The 23625-nt window shown below is 37.5% G+C and overlaps 1 long non-coding RNA gene across 1 annotated transcript; it reads left to right on the top strand.

The window, feature by feature from the left end:
- The first annotated feature begins 171 nt into the window (after positions 1-171).
- On the top strand, positions 172-23300 carry LOC114152340 (uncharacterized). The gene is made up of 3 exons (XR_003597107.1): positions 172-271; positions 8918-9090; positions 22451-23300. It is a non-coding gene; the product is annotated as an uncharacterized LOC114152340 (long non-coding RNA).
- Positions 23301-23625: the final 325 nt, after the last annotated feature.

Raw genomic sequence — 23625 nt, 5'->3', positions numbered from 1 at the left:
TCTAAAAAATAGAAACAAGAGTAAGATTATTAATCTAATTTACAAACTCATCTTTGCAATTAAATGGTTTACAAAGTAAAACACTTCATTCAGTTCAGTGTAAAAAGTTACTTTAAAGAGAAGAAATAATACAATACAAGAAGAAAACCCTTTATTTGGTTGAACCCAGTGATGTAATCAATGACATCATGAACCTATTCAACCAGGAAGTGTTTGGCCCGCCTCTCCCATTGACCTGCTCTGGATTTAGGATCAGTACAAAAGGACAATGGTGAGTTTATTCAAAGAGACACTAACAGAAGGACATTTTAAATGAACTGATGATCACATAATGTTTACTTTAGATGTTTTGAGTTCACTTGTGATGGGTTGTTCTCATGCTTCAGGTGTCATTTTGGTATTCCTGTGAAGGCCAGCATTGTGCCATGTTCCATTTGTTATGGCTAGTGGCTAGTCCCCAACTCTTGCTGTGATCCAGTTGTACTTGGAACTGGGAAATCCCAACTTCCCAGTAAAAAAAAAAAAAAAATCTACCCTCCAAATTTGACCCTCCAAAGTCAAATTTCCCACCTGGAAAGTGAGAGCAGCTCCAACTACCCACAGTTATGACTTGTAAGGCACACTTTGCATTTCAAAATGGCCGCTCCTCACACCTGTAGTAGTAAGAACATGTTTATTTTACAAGACATATACTGTATGTACAAATGCATCTAAAATCCAGTGTTGCATATAGAGACTGAAACTCTAAACTGAACAAATTAAAAGTGTTGTTTGCTTATGGAAAGTAAAGCAATGTTTATGTCTATTTCTACTAGAATATGATAGGTTGTCATGATGGTTGCTTTGGATGTGTTTTGCAATTTCAAACATGTGTGACAAAAATCAGCAACTGAAGAAATCCAAAAGGGAGTAAACACATCTATGGCACTGCACATAGCAAGTTTTTTGCTTTATAGCAGAGAAAGAACCAGTTCTCCTTTTTATGAGGTTTAAACACATATATAATTTAAAAATAGGCAAGTGCTTTTTCTTTTGAAACTAAATGTTCCTTGTGAGAAAAACAAGAAAATAGCCCTTTTACCTTAATCTTACTAATAGGTTTGGTTCTGCATATAAAAAAAAAAACAAAGAAAACTCCAGAGAAAGAGAAGAGATGTGTGTATTTAGGACAGACTGAGAATATGGACATTTGTTAGTAAAGGGTAATTTTAGAAAATTCTCCCTCCTTTTATCCTGTAAATGATCTGACTGGTATAAGGAGTGCAAAGCTGCAAAATAACTATACCTGTGTGCATTACTACCCAGAGGTAAAAGAGGAAATTAGCTAATTGAAATGTTCAAGGTCACAGATGGATCACACAGGTGTTGTAATGGCACTTGAAAAATTGCAGCATGATAACAGTCAGACATAATTGCATGGTGCTTGCAAAGAGACAAGAGAAGATAAGGAAAGCCTTGGCTGCAAACTTCAGTTCCATTTGTGTGAACTGATAATGTCTACAGTAAAAAGTGAGTTTTTTGTGGGTTAGATTAAGGTTGGACAATACTCAAAATATGGCAGACTTAAAAAGATTTATTGTAAAATCTGTGTAACATCAAACTAATATGGGAAAAAGTTGTTTGACAGAATTGTTTTCTTCGATACTATGACTCAAAAGAGAATTAAGGTCCTCAGGAAACTATCTAATATGTTCAAATCAGTTAAATTTAGTTGCTTAAGTTTTCATACCTCTTGAAACTTTTCACATTTTCTCACAACCAAGAATCTAACAGTGTTTTGTTTGTATTGTGTTTGACATGGTTTGATGCCCCATATAAAATACAGCACCTCTGTTTGCTTTCCAATACTTAATTAGAAGCTAGAGCTCACCTGTGTGTCATTTAACTTTAGCATAAGCAAAGCTTATTTTTGATCCCTCAGAGGTTAGAAAACATTTTTGAAAAAACCTCAGAACGGACCATTCTACAGTGAAAATACACATACCTTCACCTGAGGCCTGCATTTCTGCAGCTCCTCCACAGTTACAATAGGCACATTGTCTGCTCCTCTTGATATATCCTCTCCTCTGCTTTTAAACAAGTTTGCCTGTATAAAATCTAATTGAAATAGACTGAAGTTTATAGCTGTAAAGTGACAAAATGCAAAGGAACTGATAAGCACTTTTACAAGTTACTGTATTTAGATGGGTTTTACAGTAAATCAGAATACACTTTAATTCAAAATGTGCTTTAATTAACAGTTTGCCTTCACTGGAGATAGTGGCATTTTGTGTATTTAGTGAAATTTGTTTAGGTGCCATGAAAACACGCTTCACTGTGTGAATATTGCTGTGGGTGTTATCTATGTTCATGCCCAGGTGGATATCAATTAGGTGAACCAAGCATGTAATTGATTTCCACCCTGTTACCTTTAGCTCTCGTATTTGTGAAATTCAGACAACCTCACTGTAGCATGTCTTTTTTTCTGCTGCCTTGTGTCAACGCCTCCACAAATACATGCTCTTTATCACAATAATGGCAGATGAAAAGGATCTGCGTGATTCATTTAGGGCACATGAGCCCTGCGCTCATTGTGATTGCATTAATCTGAGCTGCAGAGAGTGTAAGATGGACACCAGGTCATTACCAAATCACGATTCCAGCCATTACAATAAAATCAGATACATGAGAACAAATTACATTTTTGCCCAGTCTAAATGACTGCCTGATCTGAAGCCGCTGCTGCCTGACCCACCATTCCTGTCACGTAACACGTAAAGGTTGTGTGCTCCTCTTGCTCTCGGCAATTTCAATAATTCACCGAGATCAGTACGTGTGATTGGTCCTGCGACCCGTGTCCGTGCGGTCCGCCTCACTGTATGCACTGTGAAGATAAGAGCCGGAATCAAAGACAAGAGACACCTCAGGGAGGGCTGGAGTGGTGGAGCAGCGAGGGGCGTTGAAACCCGGGGTCAACCACCTGACCTGGGAATGACGGCTCACGCACAGGACATCGGAGACTCACCAGATAAAGTCCTGGAGTTTAATGCTGTGAGCATTGAGAGGGGAAATTTTCAGATTTTCGACTCCTAACCAACTGTTTAAAAAAGACAAGGTCTGATTGTAGCCTCACAGACCTAAATCTGTAAAACTATAGAAAATTCTTTTCTCATGTAAATAAGAACTTCAGTCTATTTTCTTGGGATTTTTTGTGATGGGCCAATGTAAAAGTACTGTGAATTTGTGGACTGTGTGGCCTGCATTTGTATTGAAGTCTGAGTAGTTTTCTGTTTGGAGGCTGAATTTTTGCCCATTTCTTTTGCAAAACAGCCCACGCTCAGTCAGATTGATCAGCGAGGATCTGTAAGAAAAAAATGTTAGTCTCGCCAAAGATTCTTACTTGCATTAGGACTAAGATATTTTAGCTGTCGCTTTAGTATATACTGAGGGTCACTGTTTAGTGGAAAAGAAAACTTCCAACCTAGATTCAAATCTTTTGCAACCTCTAACAGAATTTCTTTTGGATTTCTCTGCATTCAATTTTACCCTTCTTGCCATCAGCTCTGACCAGCTTGCCTGAAGAAAACCCTTCCCACAGCACGGTGTTACCACCACATGTCAAAGAAGGCACAATGTTTTAAGGGATGGTAGTTTTTAACTACATATGAAATTGACTTATATGATTTCTCTACATTGATACAATTTTATTTGCTTTGTCTATATGTGTGCAGGAGGGCACACATGAGGAAGGGAGATAAGCGAGGGAAGGGAAAAAACTTCAGTGATTTTGTGATTACTTTTTCAGGGGCTTGAACTCTGTTGAACCTTTACCCATCACATGGAGTGGTGATAAGCTTTGAAGACACAAAAGCAATTCTCCTTGCTTAATAGATTTTACTGATTTCCAAAACAGCCAAAATTTTTAGTCTTAGTCCCATATGACCAGAGCATCTCCTGTTTTTTGCATGATTTTTGTGTCCTCTACACTTCCTCTCTCTATCCTCTGTTAATAACTGTCCTGTCAACAGATTCTCCCACCTGACCTGTGGATCTAATCAGCTCCTCCATCCTGTCTGATACATGAAATTCTTGCCTAGCTTGCCAATAAGAGATGAACCTTTAATCCTTGAGTCCAGATTCAGGCTAGTTTTCCCACCTCTGGTCACTTCACACAGTGAAGGACAAATGCTTATTAATCAAACATGCACCAGACAGACAAACACAGCCATTCAGTGTAACATGAGACTCATTGTATTTAAATAGGTTGCATTGTTCTAATGTTATTTTCTGTCTGCTGAGCCTTCTCCATTTGAGGACTAATGAATATACAATGCACATTATGCCATCTCACTGGAGGTAGTTTGCCTTGCTGAAACGTGTGTTTGTGTGGTACATATCCAAAGTTTAAAGCTTGGGGTGTTGAATGTATCCCAATCTTAAATTTCACTAGCATATAACCCTACTTTGAACATCCCTGCAACTATATCCCCAGTGTATTTTTATACATGGGGCAAATTGGTAGTTGCTGAGGGCAACAATAGAAGAGGGCTGCTGAAGGACCTATTTTAAAAATGTATTCATCAGTCATTTGAACAAATTTCTATTGCTTTTTTACATGTGCAGTCACTCTTTTTATTTTTTTCTTAGAAAGAAAAATCAGGCCTTGTGTGCTGTCAATCCCTGACCTCTTATTGAGTGAGCAGTAATGTACGCTGTGTATGAGCACTACGTTCGCTGGGTAACACCAGAAAATGAAAAGAAAGCAAACATTCTTAATGGGCATTGGCAGCAGTAAGACATATTTTTCCAGAACCTCATTAATGCTAGAACTACCATTACAAAACTATGTATAATTTTCATCTTACTTTGCAGTGTCAAACAAAATTGTACATTTGAAGTGATATTCTGGGAGAGATGGTGGTAGGAGTTGTGTGGTTTGCCAGTTTGAGCGCCCAGCTCCGTCCAGCTCAGCCGTTGTGTCCTTGGGCAACACAGTTCACCTGCCTTGCCTGCTGGTGGTGGTCAGAGGGCACGGGGGCACCGGTGCATGGCAGCCTCACTTCCGTCAGACTGCCCCAGGGCAGCTGTGGCCAAACTGTGGTATCTTACCATCATCAGCGTGTGAATCTGTGCATGAATGGTTGACAGACAGAATGTAGTATCAATCGCATTTGGGGTCTTCTGGACTTGATAAAGCGCTACACAAGTACAAGCCATTTACCATGTACCAAATGATAAAACATGAAACACTTGAATGGATATAAATACTTTTGCAAAAGACTGTATATGTGAGCTGGGAATGAAGAGTGATCAAATCAGAGGCTACATCAAAGCATCGGAAACATATCCAGAACCATTTCAGAGCTGTGATTATTTTCACCAGCATTGTAGCTTCACAACTGAGTCTGTGACATAAATGTCAGCAGCTGCTTTATTTGGATCACATTATGTGAAATTAGGCAAACGCCGCTTGTCCGTTTTGTGCACCAGCTGTCTTCTCAGCTTTTCTCTTTGATGATATTTTAGCCCATGTTCTTTTCCTTTGTAATGAAAAACATATGAATGTTTGATGGAATTTTCGATGCGGAGCCAAGGCAGCTCGTGTTGTTTTGCAGCTCGATTTGCTGTTGTGATATTTGTTGAATGCTGATAAATATATATATTTTATCAGACAGTATTTGCTGTTTGCTGGGATTCACTGTGCTACGTGGAAAATGTAATTTGACCCTAAAGGACACGCAGCTGTATTGGCACAGTATTAAAAAAGGGGGAAAGGGTGTGTTTTTACACTGATAGCCATGATAGAGGAAACCATGTCCAGGGTGAAGAGATTCTAGTTTAGATGACAGGAGAAATCATCAACTGTACATGTACAGCGATAACATGGAGTCCCAGCAGAAAGATAAGTGCGAATCTGCTCACTTGGATCTCATTCATGAAGGCAGTGGCCTACTGAGAGAGGAAATAAATTTTGACTTGGAGATGGAGTGATGCATGCACGCTCCTTCCATCCTCCCCCGCCAGCCTCCTTAATATTCTGTCAACATAAACCATAAAGGGGTTACTCATGGAAATAAAGAGGCAGAAAGGGAGGTAATTTCACACGCAGCCTGCAGGTCCAATGATTTGTTTGCAACCCTTCTGGGTTCTCACATAGTCTGAATGTGGTGCTGCTCGATGCTTCAAGGTTATCATTGAAGTGCTGTTTTTATCCACACATTCCTGGAAAAAAAGAAAGCACAGAGCCTTGGTAAGTAAAAGTGGTGTCTGTCTCTGTTTCTTACGCTGCACACGCATTTCTACATGTGCATTTTCTCCCCTCCCCCATCTGGTCTGAATGCACATATAAGCACCATCTAACAAAAAGAAAAAAATTTCCTCATATTCCTTGATTACCCAGAAAACAAAATGTTAGTCTTTCACAACATGCTGCAGATTACAACCCAGGCAGTGTGTGTTTAGCCTCAACATCAGGTTAACCAAATCTTTGTTGCGCTCTCACTCGTCTCAAGGTGAACATTATCGTCTGCGGTGAGTCAGGATTTCAGATGAAAGTACTGATGTTTTTCTCATGTCACAGACACACCAGTTGGTTGCTTGCATGTTGCTGCTACAAGAGATGATTCCCAGGATTAGGGGATCAGAAAAAAGACCCTTCTAATTTAGATGCCAGTAAGTAGTGAAGACAAGCATGCCTTCCCCTTTAAGCAGAAGCAGGTCTACTTGACATGCCAACTTTGAATTCTTATGTGTGAAGTCACTGCTGGAGGTTGTTTATTCATTTCTGTTAGAAAAAAAAAACCCATCAGTGACAGTTCTTTGAGGATAATCCACTAGAAGACAGTTTGAAGTGAAGGTCCCATGGTCCTAATGCATTTTAAAAGGAAAAAATTCCAACAGCATATTGAAATAAGAATTGAACATGTCAATGCTTATATCAGTAGATATGTTTCTAATGGGACTTTTGGCATGAAAGTCACATCATATATTTATGACAACACAAGCCAGCCACACATACAAAGAAAAGACAACAAATTGATCCACATGGTATATGATTAAATTGAAGAAAAAACAGGAATATTTATTAAACATATGGAAGAAAGAAGTTGCCCTGTGATAGACTAGCAACCTGTCCAAGTTGTGCCTGACCTTTTGCCCATTTGGGTTAGGAATCAATTTCTTCACACTTTGTAAACACAAGCAGGCATAAAAATTGGATGAGTGGATGAGGAAAAAAGTGGTAAAAATCAAGAAAGTCATAAAAAAAAAGGTTGAACTACTCCAGTAAGAAACAAACTCCAACCCCAGTGGTGTTTTTTTATGTGTGAAATGGTTTCCTGCCCTGAAAATGTGGGTCGGGGAGGTTGGTATTCAAACTGAATACCAAATTTTAAATCAAAATACACTGGACAGTTTTATATTGAATAGAGATATTTCAAACACAATATGATTTATGAAAACTTTATTCCATCTGTAGCACACAACTTTAGTTATTACAGTTAGAAACTACTGATCATGCCCTGATCAGTAGTTCAATCTCTGGTTAAAGATGGACTTGGACCTAAACCTTCAGAGACATGCGAACCCGATTACAAAATCAGCCTTCTATGACATGAACATTTCTAGGAGTAAAGGATAAATGTTCCAACAAAATCTTTAGAAACCCATCCATGCAGTGAGTTTTAATCAAATTGATTACTGAAACATTATCTTCACTGGTCTGCGTAAAAAAAAGTCACCAACAACAGACGCTTGTTCAGATAAACATGAAAACCTCACAATATAATCAGGTCATATGCATTCTTTCTGGAAAGCACAAGGCTGTAGGATAAAAATTTATTTTTCTTAGTTCCTGCTATTTTTCTTTATTTACTGATTGGTATGCATGTGGAAAGTGTGTGTATTTGGTTATGTATAGGTACTATGGGGAGTTAAAGGGCACAAGGAGAGCCTCACCCAGAAGAAACATTACTGCATTAACCACTGCTGATTCCTATCAGTGAAAGTTAATTATATTGGTTGATTTTAAAAGGTTTCTTCTTATCACGTTTGGAATTTACGCAGGAAGGTGCAATATGTGTTTTTGTTGGGGGACATATGTGTGTTTTGACTGTTATGGTCTTGCATATGTATTTAGTGCTTGTAGTGTGTTTAATTACAGTGGCAACTTTATTTAGAGCACAATATCCAAAACACATTTCCTCTATGGGGACAATAAAATAAGAACAATCCCTGGGCGGTCTCTTGGAAAAAAAATTAAAAAATAGAGCAGTTGTCCAAGAACCTTAGGATTGTTGTAGGACATGTGGACAAACCAATGAAGTACTCGGGGAAATAAATATACTCTGACCAGAGGTCCCAAAAATTGAAGAGCTCTTTGGATGTCATTGTTTGGAAGAGAAATTACTCTACAAATCAACCGAAACGGCTGATAGTGATGTTTTGAAGTGGAAACATCATGGTGCGGGGCTGTTTTTATTTCTAGTGAATATAATAGGAGGAGCAAATTTAACTAAAGGATGACCAAAGGAATTTACTAGGAAAATCAAGGTGAATTTTTATGTAAGACAATATCCTAAACACACAGTCAAGACAACATTAGATTAGAGAAAATAAAGTATGGTGGATAGAATGGCCCAAACAATCACCTGCTTTGAATCCAATTGAAAACTAAAGTACTAATCTTCAGAGTTTATAGAAGAGGCCTCTGGAAGAAGTAATCACCATCATGCCTGACTTTTATTTCACTTTATTACACATATCCTTTCTTATGGACTGAGATGTGATGATTTTTTTTGTATGTGTGGAATCTTGGGGCGGATAATGGCGTCTGGTAAGAACTTCACGTCAATCCCCCCATTAGAAATATATTTAGTGGGAAAATGTCTGACAAGTTCAATGCTTATTTTCCTGCTGTATTTATGCTTGTGATTCCCAGAGACATCAGAGAGGCTGACTGATTTGAGATGTTCTGCTTTTCGGATTTGCATCTTTTTTTAAAACCTCGCCCAGCTGGACAATTCCCAGCGATTCCAGACTCTTCGGATACAGAGCGCTGAGCAAATTAGCTTGCTGCCTGTCATTCCACCTATCAGAGAGAAACAGAGGAAGGTAGGTGGGCCATGTGTCAGTAATGCTGAATGTGACAGTTTGACAGCTGAAGTGCTATTATCATGCTGTGAGTTTCTTTCCCATCTGTGCCAGCTTCCAATAGATTCCCTTCATAATGTTTTTCTTGCCATAACCATCATGTAGTATGCTTTGACTATATTGCATCATGTAGAAGGGAATACAATCTTTTCTCTTAGTTAATGAGCTCAGTTGTCTCATCAGAAAGTCTTATAGATGGTATCTTGCAAAAATACCTTTTGGACTTTTCCATATTTTCACATTACAAACAAAAACTTCAGTTTGTGTTTTGGGCACTTTATGGGCTATCCCAACCTAAGGTGAAACATTTTGAAATAAAAGCCAAATGATTCCTGCTTTTTAATAAACTTTACAAGTAAAAATCTGAGAAGTGTGGCATGCCTTTTATCCAGCCCCCTGAGGTTGAACCACATTTTAGAAATAATGTTATGATCTAATCTGCTCCATCATCCTTCTGGCTGTATGGTCAGGGTTGTTAAACTTCTGGGACGTAAACCTAAAGCTAACAGATTGTCCAACTTCGCTTTGGAGCTACTTAGCTTGTGCTTAGTTAAATAACTAAACACAAGGAACTAAAAAAGAATAGGCCAAATTAAAGTGTGTCAAAAAAATAAAGGGTGTTCTAATCAACACAAGGAAATAGAAAACAAGGAATAACTAAGGCAAAATATAAATGGTTAATAATCAAAAATAGAAACCCAGGAAAAGTCTAAAAATCAAAACAACACCAGACCCTGAGACTGAGACTGTACTTACTACTCATGTCTTCTGACAAATTTTATTTAGGGATATTGAAGCCCAAATCAGGGTCCTTTCTCATGGAGATCCATGTTCTGCCTGTAGGTTCTCTCGAGGTACTGAAACTGTACAAAAATGTGACTGTAAATCTAAATTGTGTGTGTGCATGGTCGTTTCTCCTCTGTGTCTCTATTGCTCTTTGATGGACTGGTGATCTGTCCAGGGTGTAGTTTGCCTCTTGCCCAATGACTGCTGGAGATATGCACCAGCACCACTTTACTCTGCAGAGGAAGCACAGGCTAATTGATCTCAGGTGTGTTTGTGCAGTAACACCACTTTGTAGTCAATGAAATAATCCATTTTTATTGGCTTCACACACTTGTTTTCATCAGTGACTGTAAATTTGCTCCGAAGGCTCGCTTGTTCTCTTTTTTTATCCAGATATTCTCAGAATTTGACACAATGTGACCGGCCCCTGCCTCCAGTTTAAATTGGTCTGATCTTTATGATCTAAAGAGGAGTAAACAAAAAAGGCAATTCCTGAAAATATATTGCTTGTTGCATAAAACTTTCCTATACTTAGCAAAACACAGTTGTTCAATGTGCAGAATGTGTTACTGCAAAACTTATAAAATCTAGTATGAAAACAATGTGCTCAGTTTAGAACAGGGACATTATACATTTAATCACATGGAAACTAATGAGAATCAAATCCGTTGCTTATGACATCCGATTAAATATAATGACATATTCTATAATTTTGTAATAGAGGATGGTCATATCCACTATTTTATTCAGTGATCATTAAATACCCAGTGCCTTTCCTTGTAAAATATTTATAACATTCACAGGAGGTAAATTTTTCAAATAATTCCAGGTTTGTTGTTTTCTGTCTGATTGAGTGGAACTCTAAAACTAATGAAAAAGGTCAGAAGAGTAATCTTCCAATAGGAAATAATTCCTTGCTGATTTAAAATGATAATGTCTTCTTAGTAACATAGAGCTGGCCCAAAATTATTCATACATCTGTCAGATATAAGTCTATATATATATATATATATATATAAACTTACATCTGTAAGTTTCATTTTTGGCATTTATTTCACATGTATCCATCATTTTTCATACATGGCACTAGTTTTACAAAGCTTTGACTTAGGCAAGCCCATTTTAGGCACCAGAAATGTATAACAAGTTGAGTAATGGTGTGACATTTATTTTAAAAAAGTCCCATAAACTAAACACCAATTCCCTTAGTGGGATGTAAAAGGTCGCCATTGAACAAAAAATTCAATTTGAATTACTTGAATGAGGAGAGATAAAATAAGGAACATAACTTTCGTTTCCATAGGGTTAACGAGATTAAGTGGTAAGTGAGTTCAGAAAGTGGACGGACTTATTCTATTATAACAAATCATTTTGCATACAGTTCAAGTTCAGTTAAACCTCCTTTGTAAAATACCCTAACATGATCCTTCTTCTAAAGTGGCTTTATGGAAATCAAATAGAATTTGATTAAATTAATTTTAATGCTGAATTATACTGTGTTTACCATGATGAATTCCCTGAAGCACCACAAATTAGGCTTTCACATTGAATTATTCTCATAATTGCGTGATTCTTCCCCATCCACTGTTTAAATATTTCCTTAGTGAACCATGTTTAATGCACACTTTCCGATGTACTGTAACTGCAGAGTGACTCATATGCTGCATGCTGCGTGTTTGTGTTCGTTTTATGTCAAATTTGTGCCTATCAAGGAAAGTTGAGTATCACAGCATGTATAGTCACGAATAGCAGCACTGAATTCGACTCACTCAATTCCTAGACCTTATATTATAAAGCTGAGTCAGTCAGGAAAGCATGGATATATAATTTGTCTCACAAAACATCTTTAAATAAAAATATAAGGCCACTGGCATTTTAGCTATTTCTGCAAGATTCTGCCGTTTGAAGAAAGACATACATATAGTTTGTACAAGAATCCCTCCAACACATTCTGCATAAGCAAATCTGTGAGAAGAAATCACTTGAACTGAGTAGAAAAGTCATGAAGATAAAAATAAGAATAAAGGTTTGACATTTTGTCAAACTGTAACTGTACTTTTTGCTTATTGTCATATGTTCTTTTGTCTGACAGAGGTCTTATTCTGTATTCTGCATGTAAAGGTGGTTTCTTTTTTAAGTGCTGCAATGTGTGAATATGCAACATTTGCCCAATAAATAAAGGTTAAGAAGAGCAAACATTAATTTTAATTTAATAAATAGATACTTATTTCAGTTATTTTTAATCTTCCCATCCACAAGTAAAAACACATCCCACTTAATTTCAACAAATATGTGATTAATCAAGGTAATAACACAACCCATATATGTATGTCTTATGTTGATATCTCTGATTCTCCAAAGATAATCTCAAAACATTGGTTACAATGAATGCATTGATACAATATATCAATTCAGCCATATTATAGCTTCTTCCTTACTGTTTCAGGAATGTATTCTGAATCCTGTTCAAGGCTTTCATGTCGAGTCTGGACCATAGAGATAACGTTTTGTCAGCTGCACATCCATAATATAACTCTCTTGTTCCACCAAACTGCAAAGGTGGAGGCCTTTGGACCACAATGAACTAATGTCATGTTAAAGAATCCAATTAGATATTTTTAGTTTTGTGGTGTGGTGTAGTATATTGTCAGAAGTAGCCTTGAAAAGATGAGTATGCTGTGATCATAAAAGGAAAGATGAGCAGCAACAATATCCAGGTGAGTGTTGGTGTTTGAATGATGCTGAACTGGTACCAAGTGCCCCAAACTGAGCCAAACCCCATCTTCCACATCATTACACCACCACCACCAGCAGCAGCTTGAACTACTGACAATTCAGGATGGAGAAGTGTTTTCTTTCTGCTTGCACCAAATTTTAACCCTAAAATGTTTAAGCTGACACTCACCAGACCAGATGTTTTTAAATGTGTTTTTGTCCAGGTCTGAATAATAACTTTCAATTCCTGTTTTCTCATGTGGAGCGGCACTCCTCTGCTACTACAGCCCACTAGCTTCAATATTTGATATTGTTGACTTGAAAAATAATATTGTGCATACCTTGTTAGACATTAGAGAGTATTTGCAATTATATTGTTAAGCAGTCTTTCTACTCTGCTTTGACTTCTGACATCAATGCTTTTTCTCAACATACCTGCATGTAAGTTGATATTTAATATTTGGTGACCATTCTCAATCAGCCCAGAAGATGATTATGATCAAAATCCCAGAAGATCACCAATTTCTGAAATAACAAAGCCCATCTGGCACCAACAACAATGCCACATTTGGTCACTTTAATCCCCTTTTTTCCTAATTCTGATATGCAGTTTGAACACCAAGTTGTCTTCATCTTGTCTAGATGCCTATATGCATAGATTTCCTGCTATGTAATTAGCTGATTTGTCATTTGTGTTAATAAGCAATTAAACAGGTGTTCATAATAAAGTACCTGGGGAATGTATGTCGACGGTGTAACAACCTGATTGAGGGTTTAATGGGGTTAATGTGTTTAGGTGTGAGGGTAATGGAAAGGGTTGTTGTTTTGCAGTCAAAGTTGTGGTTTTGATTAGAGTTTCATCCTCTGCCACATGTTGGTATGTCCCTGGGCGAGGCATCTGCGCACTGGTGTATGAATATTTTTGTGTGTCTGGGTGAACGTGGCTCTAGGCTCTTTATTTGGTTCGTATCACCAGAAATGATCTACAAAATTCTGTTGCATATGCCATTTGATTTTCTTACAAATCCCTCGGATAACATTTGTTCAGGCAAATAAGATTTGTCTCAGACACCGGCAGTAACATTACACCCATTTATACAGCATGTTATCAAATTTCATATGATTCAGAGCATTTACCTGGTTTGAGAGCACTTCACTTGATTAGTTCACATCTTGGCACTCTTTCCTGGAAAAAAAACAATTCACCATTTTTTTGACTGTTCCACTCATTAAGTTTCCATGAAACTCCACTTTTCTTAATGACAATTAAGTAGTTGTAACCAAGACCAACTCCCACACAGCAGCATGTAAGCACAAATACATATCTGTCCTTATTATTCCCAGTGTGCAGTACTGCAGTGCTTAAATGATGTGACAGGTTCTAATGTGGGCGGACAGGTGACGCACACCGGGGCTAGGCATCCCCTGAGCCACACTGTGAACCAGGTTGCAGATTTTGTGTGAAATGTCACTATGAATCAACAAACATGCAGACCTTCAGCAGCAGCGTTGCACAGCTTCACCATGCAGAAGCATAAGCAGAGTGATTAAAAGGACAGATTCTTTGTGTGTGTCATCAAGTGAGAAGAGGATTTATCTGTCTGAAGTGTTCAAATGTTGAAGGTTGTGCAGTGGTTCTAATTGGTTCTTAAAATTGGAAAAATTCCTATGACCTTCCAGAGATATTGTCTAGCAGCGCATCAAATGTTTTCATGTTTTGACAAGATTAAAGCAGCTCTTTTTTGCTCTCTCGGTATGATATCTGATATCTGTGAACAGACTATTTTGAATTTTTCAGGGTCTCCCACTCTACGTTTGAGCCAGTGTGGATAAAACCCCCAGTTGACCAACTGTAAATGGAATGTAAATGTATTTGAGTACTTCAGTAGATTGGTGTTATTGTGAGAACCTTGAGATAAATTGCACTACAACCCATCATACTGTATACTGCATAGTTTTGCAATGGAACATTGTAGCGTATTAGCAGGGGGAAAAAAAAACAAAAAAAAACATTGGTCACACAGAGTCTGTGGGAGTGTGGGCCGGAAGCCAGAAATAGAAATCAGATTTCCTTGCTGTGTAGCTTCCTTTATGGGACTATTTGTTTAGTGAGCTGAACACAGTCACTCCCTGGCCTCAGGGCTGGATACGAAAGGAAGATTAAATGTTTAGCCAGCTATGTTGAGCAGAAAGTCATATCATGAATGTTTGAACCAGGCAACATCTGTCTCATATAATATACGCTGAACTCATAACTTACTCTGGAGCAGTGTATGTTATGGGAATTATTCTAACCTTAACAACAATATTTATCTAGGCTTTGGTGTTAATTTGCCAAAACTGTGTCTCCAACTCCATTTCTGCCACTATCAGCAGTGTAAACTGTTGCAACCAATATAACACAGGATGGACCCATCCATGGATTCTAACCCTGCCATTGGATTGTTGCTTCTGAAATTAACACTCATTGGACCAGCCAAAATTCTCCAGTCTGTAATTTTTTATTGTGCTGATCTTGTGTGAATTGTTATCTTAGTCTCCTGTTCTTTGATAAAAGGAGTTGCACCCAGTGTGCTCTAGCTCTTCTGCTTCAAGTTTGATGTGTACAACTATCATATAAAGTCTTTCCTGGTTGTTAAGCTATCTGAGCTACTGTTGCCTTTCATTACTGATTACCATTACCAGCCAAGAACTAATAGTCTGATGGAACAAAGAACAGATTCCAAATACAGCAGGGAGATTTGAAATAGTTGAAAGAACTTGCAGTACAATATCAAACTATCATAGACAATCATTTCAGCAAATCCTCCCGAGACATTTTTGTGACTGTAGCTGTAAGCATTATGTTGGGGCCAATAAGTGCACATATATGATTCTTGCACATATTGGCATAATGCTATTCAAGACAAGACATCCTGTCTAGGATCCAACTTTTTGTCTCCAGGCAAGGTTAAGGCATTTAATTTCTGTCAGAATCTTCAGCTTTGCCAGTTTTAACCCGGAAGCCTCTGACATGTACAAGGCATTTTTGTCTCCATAACTGCTGTTCACTTAATATTTTTATCTTTTTCTGACCATTTTCTGTAAATTCAAGAAATGGTTTCTTTCCTGTCCTGGTGCTCAGTTTGAACTCTTACTAAAACATATGCTTGTAAATGATGTTATCTTTTGGTAAATGTCAAAAAACTTAAACCTTACCTGTGCTCTTTACAGTCAGTGGGTCTCATCTATGCAGTTATATCAGATGTTTTTCCCAGTTGATCCGATACAAACCAGCGCTGAATGAAATACTCCCAAACATGTCACTTGTGCCTCAAATTAATTGTAGATTTAAAAAATTCAATTCACTAAAATTCAATAAACAATTCTTACACTGTAAATAAGTAATATTTACAGTGTAAGAATTGTTGGGCAATAGTTTTTTTTATCTACATGAAAGTGTTGAGTGGTTTGTGAAAATTTGCGCATGAATTTGATAAGCTAACTTCCAGCGTAGCTTAATTAAAACAATCCTGCAAAGAAGAGTAGGCCAAAACTCCTCCACATGATTTAAATGACTAGCTGGCAGTTTACGCTTGACAGCAGTTGTTGCCACCATGGTTTGAGCTGTTTTGCATAAAAAATAAAAATCATAATTTGGAAAATAAAATTTCATTCTCTCTTAGATATTACATTTTATTTTATCTAAAATATTAACTAGGGAAAAAGATGAAAACCAGAACAAAATCTGTAGGAGGGCAAATACTTTTTCATCCCAGTGTTGGTTATTGACCGACATCTACTGATATTTCCTGCAAGAACTGCTTCATTGGCAAGCAATCTTCTACTGTTGTCTTAGCTTCTGTGTTCCACAAGTAGCAAAATATCCAAGTTTCTTCATTCTCCTCCCTTTTCTATTTTTCTGATATTAAGGGAACATCTGTTAGTTCAGTTAATTCAAATAGTTTCTTTACCTTTAATTCAAACAGTTTCTTTACATCTGTTAGTTCAGTTAATTCAAATAGTTTCTTTACCTTTTGGCATTTCACAACGGTAAATTAGCATGACAAAAAGCCACAACGGTTTTGATTTTGAAGGTCTCCTAAACAGCAACTGAGTGGATCCAAGAATTTAGACGTTTCAATTATAAAAATAAAATGCTGTTTAACCCTGACGAGAGCTGATATACTCATGCTTTGTTGTTGATACATCTCATGCAATCATACATTTAAATGGTTCCCGTCTTAATAAATGGGAACGATTCCTTGACATGACAATAGTTATTTTTAAACAGGACTCGTCTATCACCCAACAATACCCGTGTTTTCATTTAATGTTCACAGTATGTAACAATAGTCGTAGGGGGTAAATCTGTTTATATTAAAAACACTAATTAGGTACTCACACAATAAGAGATACACACTGCAACCATGCAATATATCATGCATTATTTAGCATGGGTTTGCATAAAATATAAAGGTTAGTCTTTTCCTATTAATTCTCACAGGAAGATGAAAATGTGTGAACATATGGTGAATAATATTCTGTATTGTGGATTAATCATGTCAAATTTAAAAAAGAAAAAAAAAACAGGTCATATTCTGACTATTATAAAAAAAATAAGTCCAATGTGATCCTTTTTTTGTTACAGCAACTCCTGATGTTAAGGTGTTTGATTCAAAAAACCTTATCAAAGTAAAACAAAATAATTGAAATAGCTCTTTATGCTTAGAAAGGGAGTAATGTAAGTCCAGAAAAAACAGCCAAAATATAGGATGTAATATTAACTCTGGAAAATATAAATTTTTTAGCTGTGCAAACCTTGTACCATCTGAAATATACCACTTCAAACAAAAGGCGCCATTTTTAGAGTAAGGCACAACAGCATGAAACCCTTTACCTCAGGTTTTACTGTCATTCTCTACACAGCAACACTCCTCTGCTATAAGATAAGTAAAGAGTTGCTTTCAAGAGGATTAGGAAAGTTGGACTAACAGCTTTAAGCAACAGCATCTGATCACAGGTGATTCTGTTTATAAGTCTCTAACATAGTCGGCTTAGCAAAATGCAATAAATATGGCCTTCTTCATTCCCTCTGATGATTTAATTACTGCTGCAGCTTTAAGATTGTCTGTCTGCTGCACCTTAGTGAAAAAACAGCTTTAGGGAAACCTTCTAAGGTGCATTCATAAAGAATTTGGATCCCCTTTAGCTACGTTCTTATTATGGTGGCATGTTGATCCAAGTATTTTAATCACTACAGCAAAGCATTCATGCATCATTAAAATCGAACATAATTAGACCTAATTAGGTAAAACAGTACTTGGGGTTGTATGTTATCTCATTACTGAGGTTGTTTAATATCTCGAAGTAACAATAAATTTTGTCATTTGCTGTTCAGTAGAAGTTAAAAAAGCATTGCGGTTCCTGCCAAATGGGAAAATGTATAATAACCTGAAAACATTTTGATATTTTCACATTACATTGTCAAACTTCAACGTATTTTAATGGGAGTTTGTGTGACAGACCAACTCAAAGTAGTCAGATCAGCCTGGTCATTTCATAGCTAGATAGATGGCGCTAAATTCAGAACAATCCTGGAAGTAAGCCTGACAGAGGCTGGAAAATACTTGAGACTGAGGTGGAGGTCATCATCCTTCATGGCAATGACCCTAAATATACAGCCAGAGCTACAGTGTAGTAGTTTGTTTCAACGGATATTGACATGTTGGAACACGTCAGATCTAAAGCCATCCTAGAGACTGTACCAAGACTTGAAAATCCTTGTTCAATTTCAGTCTTTATATTCCACAAAGCTGGCAGAGACACATTATAACTGACTTGCAGGTAATTGCAGCAAAGGTAGATCCAGAAAGTAAAGACTTAATACTGGGAAAAAAATGCAAGGCAATCTTTACACATCCTGACTTGTAAACTGTGTGAAAACCAAGTGTTGTATCCTTTTCTTTTAACTTTAGATCTATACACTACTTTGGTCTGTTACATAAATCCCAATGAAATACATCTATAATTTTGTGTGGAATGTGGAAGAATGCAAAGAAAAAATAGTTTAAGGGGTTTAAACACTGTTGAAAGTGTGTAGGAGTTTTCTTGCTGTGAGAGTTTTGCTGCTGTTTGGCTTTCAGGATCAGCACCCTGGACAGCCCTTTGTATCTTGTTGATTTGCATCCGCTAACTGCTGTTTCAGCTCTAACATGTTCTCCCTGAGCATGCATGTTTCCTCTCGTGTGCACTGGTTTTCTGCAAAAAACATGCATGTTAGGTTAATTAGTGACTCTAAATTGCCCCAAGGTGTGAGGGGGTGTTCTTTCATGGGTTTCCAACCAAACCAACTCACTGGTTCCCCGTCAGCCCCCCCTACCTGAACCACAGCAAAACAACACGTATTCATATTAAAAGGTTCTCTTAGATTTGTGCAGAGCTTCACAGATCATCAGTAAGGAAAATTGTTCATTTAAAAGTATCCGTCTTCAAGCTTTAAATACTCATTTGAAAAATGTCTTCCCTGAAGCATAATTATTGCATTTTCCAAGTATCTGTGCCGAGTTAAAAGAATTCTAGCAGCCCATTAATGATTCACTGCTATATCGAGCTGCAACTTTACACAGACGGATTCAAGGAAAAGCTTATTTTTCATGCGTAGCATTTCTTTCAAGCAAACCTTCAGTCTGAATTATGGTTTTTGGGTTCATATTTGTTTTCAACACAATGCTTCTACTAGTTTACTAGTCTCATTACTAGTCATACAGACCATTCAAAGCACTCTTTCATGAAACAATTCACTTTCAAAAACTACCCGCAGAAAATGATACCACTCATTCACTCCTGATACAATGTCACAAAGTAAAAGATGTTGTAACAAGACGATTTGTCTCCCTTTCTGTCAATGTTAGCATTTAGCGGGAAGACTCTGAATCCTCTTGAGAACAAGACATATTGCCTAACAAGGGCTTTGAAGCGCTTACTTCTAGAGTCTGCTCTGACAGGTAACCCATCTGACTTGTAAATGGAGACCTCCAAGCGAGCAGGACCTGCAGTGTATTTGCGAGTGGATTGATCCCATAAGAGCAGGGATTTGAAAGTGGATGAGCAAGTTGCAGTCTGGATTCTCTTGATTAACTCTCATCTTACTCAGTGTTGAAGGCCAAGGAGGGAAGGGCAGTTTCATGCTATGAGGAGAAAGTACAGAAATTAAAAAAGTGAAATGAAAGGCCCTCTAAAGAGGGCACCCGGGAAAAGGGTGCTACACTGCTCAAATGAACACATTTTCACAGCTGACAGAGAAACACCAGAAATGGAAGACCAAAGCAATGTTGGACCAACTAATTATTCTCATAGCCCGAGGTTAACACTGTCTCTGCTCTGCAAAAACTCTGATTCTGGAGTTCATCTTTGGAGAAAATTGATCTTTCCAATTACATTAATTGAAAGAGAAGAAGTGCAGAACTTCCTACCGAACCATTACTTAAAATATGAGCACCATGTTATTTGAGAAAGGTTTATTGGAAATAGTTCAGGGCTCCATTAAGTTTTCTTTTCCTTCTTTTCTTTTTTTTTGTTGCCTGCACTCACACGAGAAAGTGACTACAAGGTCGGTCCAAAGCAAAACTCTTTTCTCTATTTCAAATAAGGGAGTGTTTGCCAACCCTTAACATTTAGCTCCCAGCTAATACTCAGCATATATTATTTTCTGGTGCTCAGATTCTGTATTTAGCTCCAGCACAGTGGGAGAGAGGCATTTCCTCCCTGATGTTCACGGGGTTATGCATCCACAAGTTGCACAGATCAGTCTTGTTAAACGGCGACTCCCCTGTGGAGCTCCAACACACACCAGCAATGGAAAATGAGGGTAATTTTGTAATACTATACAAACTCTAATAATCTATAGAGTGATAGAGGTTGCCTCCAAAGTGAGTTGAATTAGCAAAGGAACCCCACTGCTGCCGTTATTCCAAAGAGGCTGGTGCTGAAAGGGCTGCCACAAGATTTAACTAACTAATTTACTATTTTAATTTCAATAAATAAACATTTTAACATGCCACTGATAGTTATATATGTACAGTACATCACTATCTCTATGTATATCTGTTTCTATATGACATCATTTTGTCGCAGTCTGACATTAAATTGCACCAAATATTTGAGAATGTGCAGCCATCAGAAGGTTCTGTGTCCCAGAGACAAACATGATTTGGTGTAAAACATGCATATCAACCCCAGAACAGGAACAAAACACCTCGAAAGGATGCTGGCAGACGTTGACAAGAGCATCATTATTTACAATACTTCATATTGGTTTGGTGAAAAGCAAAGGATGCATTTGTAAAAAGTGACATCATGCCCACTGTTGCTTATGGAAGAGGATCTCTGAATCTCTGGGTGTTTCCCTGCCCATATTCCTTAGAATCTTGTAAGACAATGTAAGCTCTTTAAAATACCAGGAATGAAAAACACATAAAAAAAACAACACATGGATAAAAAAAAAACACATTGGGCAAAATAAAGACAATAACACCTGTTAGTTAAGGCTGATTATGAGTGTAGATCTGTACAAGTTAGGAAATGGCAATAAGAAAAAATCAAATTTCCAAAACCTGTTGAGATCTGCAGCCATTAAAAGAATTCAAAAGACCTGAAACTGTGGCCAGCGAGGCTGAATAAGGACAGACTGGCAGAGTGAGCAGGATGGTGAGGAAGGTTAAAAAAATATCCAAAGCTCACGTTCAGAAAATTACAGTAAGCTTTTTAGTGAGAGATTATGTTGTTGCCTTTTTGACACTTTGCCAGCGGTGTTAGTAGCTGCGGAGGCTGCTGTGCTTTATATTACAGGATGTTGTGGTGTAGACAGGAAGGAGTGAAAAGGGGAAACTGATTCAGAACTAAAAATAAGGTGGAGCAGGAGGTGTGTGTGGAATTGGTGCTTTGGCTTTACCACTTTCTGTGCCCTTGCCTGCTTCTGACCAACAGTTCATGAAGCCATAAATATTCCTGCACGAGGAGACACCCAGGGGATTGGAACAGATGAAATCATATCTCCCTCTACTGACAACCCTCTAGGACTGGGATAAGTGGAATAGCAACAAGATGAACTTTTACAGACGCCAGTGGACATTTATCAAAGCTAGTGACCTTAATGGCTCCCTCCAGACAGTGGTAGTGTATTGCTCACTCCTTACTAGGGAATGAGGAGCATTAAAGGCATCTGACCAGGTCACTGGTTGTATTATCAAGCCGAGTCAAACCACGGCAAAACTACTGGACGAGTAACAGATTACAGTGCTTTGCAAACATATTTATTCCTCTTTAACTTTTTCACATTTAGTCTCATTACAGCCATGAACTTCAAGATATCATGTGAGGATGCACAGGACAAACCATCCTACACACACACACACACGCACGCCCCCACAACTAAGGACAACTTTGGAGAAACCAATTAACCTAACAGTCATGTTCTTGGTCTTTGTTAGGGATCCAAAGTACCCAGAGAGAACCCCCCCACACACAGGGAGAAAATGCAAACTACACTAGACTCCCAGGCTGGGATTCAAACCCAATACCGTTTTGTTGTAAGGCAGCATTGTTAACAGCTACCCCACTGTGCAGCCCATTAATAATACAAAAGATATTAAAATGTATTTATATGCCAAATGTCAACATTTCTATTGTCTTCATAGCTCATTGTTTGTGAATGAGCTATACCCTCCAGAGCAAAACTCAAGGAAACTTTTCTTTCACTCTTCAAAAGGAGAAAGACAACACAAAGTGCCACGCAATTGAAGCCAATATTTCAATGCTTTGAATATTTTTCTTCCCTTAGAATCTTCAAATGCTTCGGAGGGGTAAACTGCGCTGCAAAAAATTCCTGTGAGGGAATGACTGTCAACGGCCTGTCAAGTTCAAAGGAATCATCAGACCGGGACATTACCTCTATAGTCCTGAAGCAGTAAACAATGCAGTCAAGACTTTTCATGCACATTAGCAAAGCCCCTAATGATAATGTGATCTGTGTGGAAACATGAATAAGCATGAACATGTCATATTGCTTCAAAAGTGTTAGTCATTTGAAGTTATTTATGAAAATCAATTGAGAAATTGACCCTAGGGTATATGCAAATCCTTGTTCTGAGAGAACTGCATTTAAGATGGCATAATTGTGGTGTAATTTGGGAAATGTAAGTTTGAATTTATCTACATTTTTTTATTTTGCTCTGGGCCACATGCATTTCATTTTTGAAAAGGATGATGTTGGGAGTTTGTGTAAAGGCCTGTGGGTTTTTGTGGATGTATAGAAAATGCTTGTAGAAGAAAAAGATGGATTTGCTTAATAATACCACATTCCTACCTAACCTAAAGCAAAAAGAAACATAATCTTCTACCAAACTCTAAATTTCTCTGCTTTGTGAACCAGGCTGAATTCAGTTTAATATCAAAAATAATTTTATATTCTAGTTGCATTTAAGTGTGTCATTGATATTTCATCAACCATGCTTTTAAATGATTATTGACTTTTCTTAGATTTAGAGGTGAAATCAAAAGACTGTGATATCAGAGTGAAGCTATTAAGGAACTGATGAGTGTTTCATGTCAATGGTAATTTAAAAATATATTCTAATGGTTTAAAATAGGAAAATTACGTGATTAGCCATTATTTTTTTAATGGCTAATTAAAATAACTGGAACTGAAATTTTCTTTAAGTTCCAATAAAGTAAATTTCATCCAGAAATGATTCTGTATAAACTGATTGCCTTAAGTTCAGTTCCAACTGCATTTAATGAAATGTAGTTAGATTCAAATTTTTATGAATTTACAAAACTTTTAGATCTCTGCTGTATAAAAACAATCAGCACATTATTCCTAGGAACTATTTTCTAAATCTGATGAATCCTTACAGAGTCAGGCTGGTCCCTACCCTCCCCAGTCATTGAGTAAGGGGCAGGATACACACCGAATAGATTGCAATAACACTGTAACTTTATACCCTGCTTTCGTGG

This window comes from Xiphophorus couchianus, chromosome 10 (genome assembly GCF_001444195.1).
Source record: "Xiphophorus couchianus chromosome 10, X_couchianus-1.0, whole genome shotgun sequence".
Lineage (NCBI taxonomy): Eukaryota > Metazoa > Chordata > Actinopteri > Cyprinodontiformes > Poeciliidae > Xiphophorus > Xiphophorus couchianus.
The sequence above is the reverse complement of the archived record's forward strand: the minus strand, read 5'-3'. Positions and strand labels throughout refer to the sequence as shown.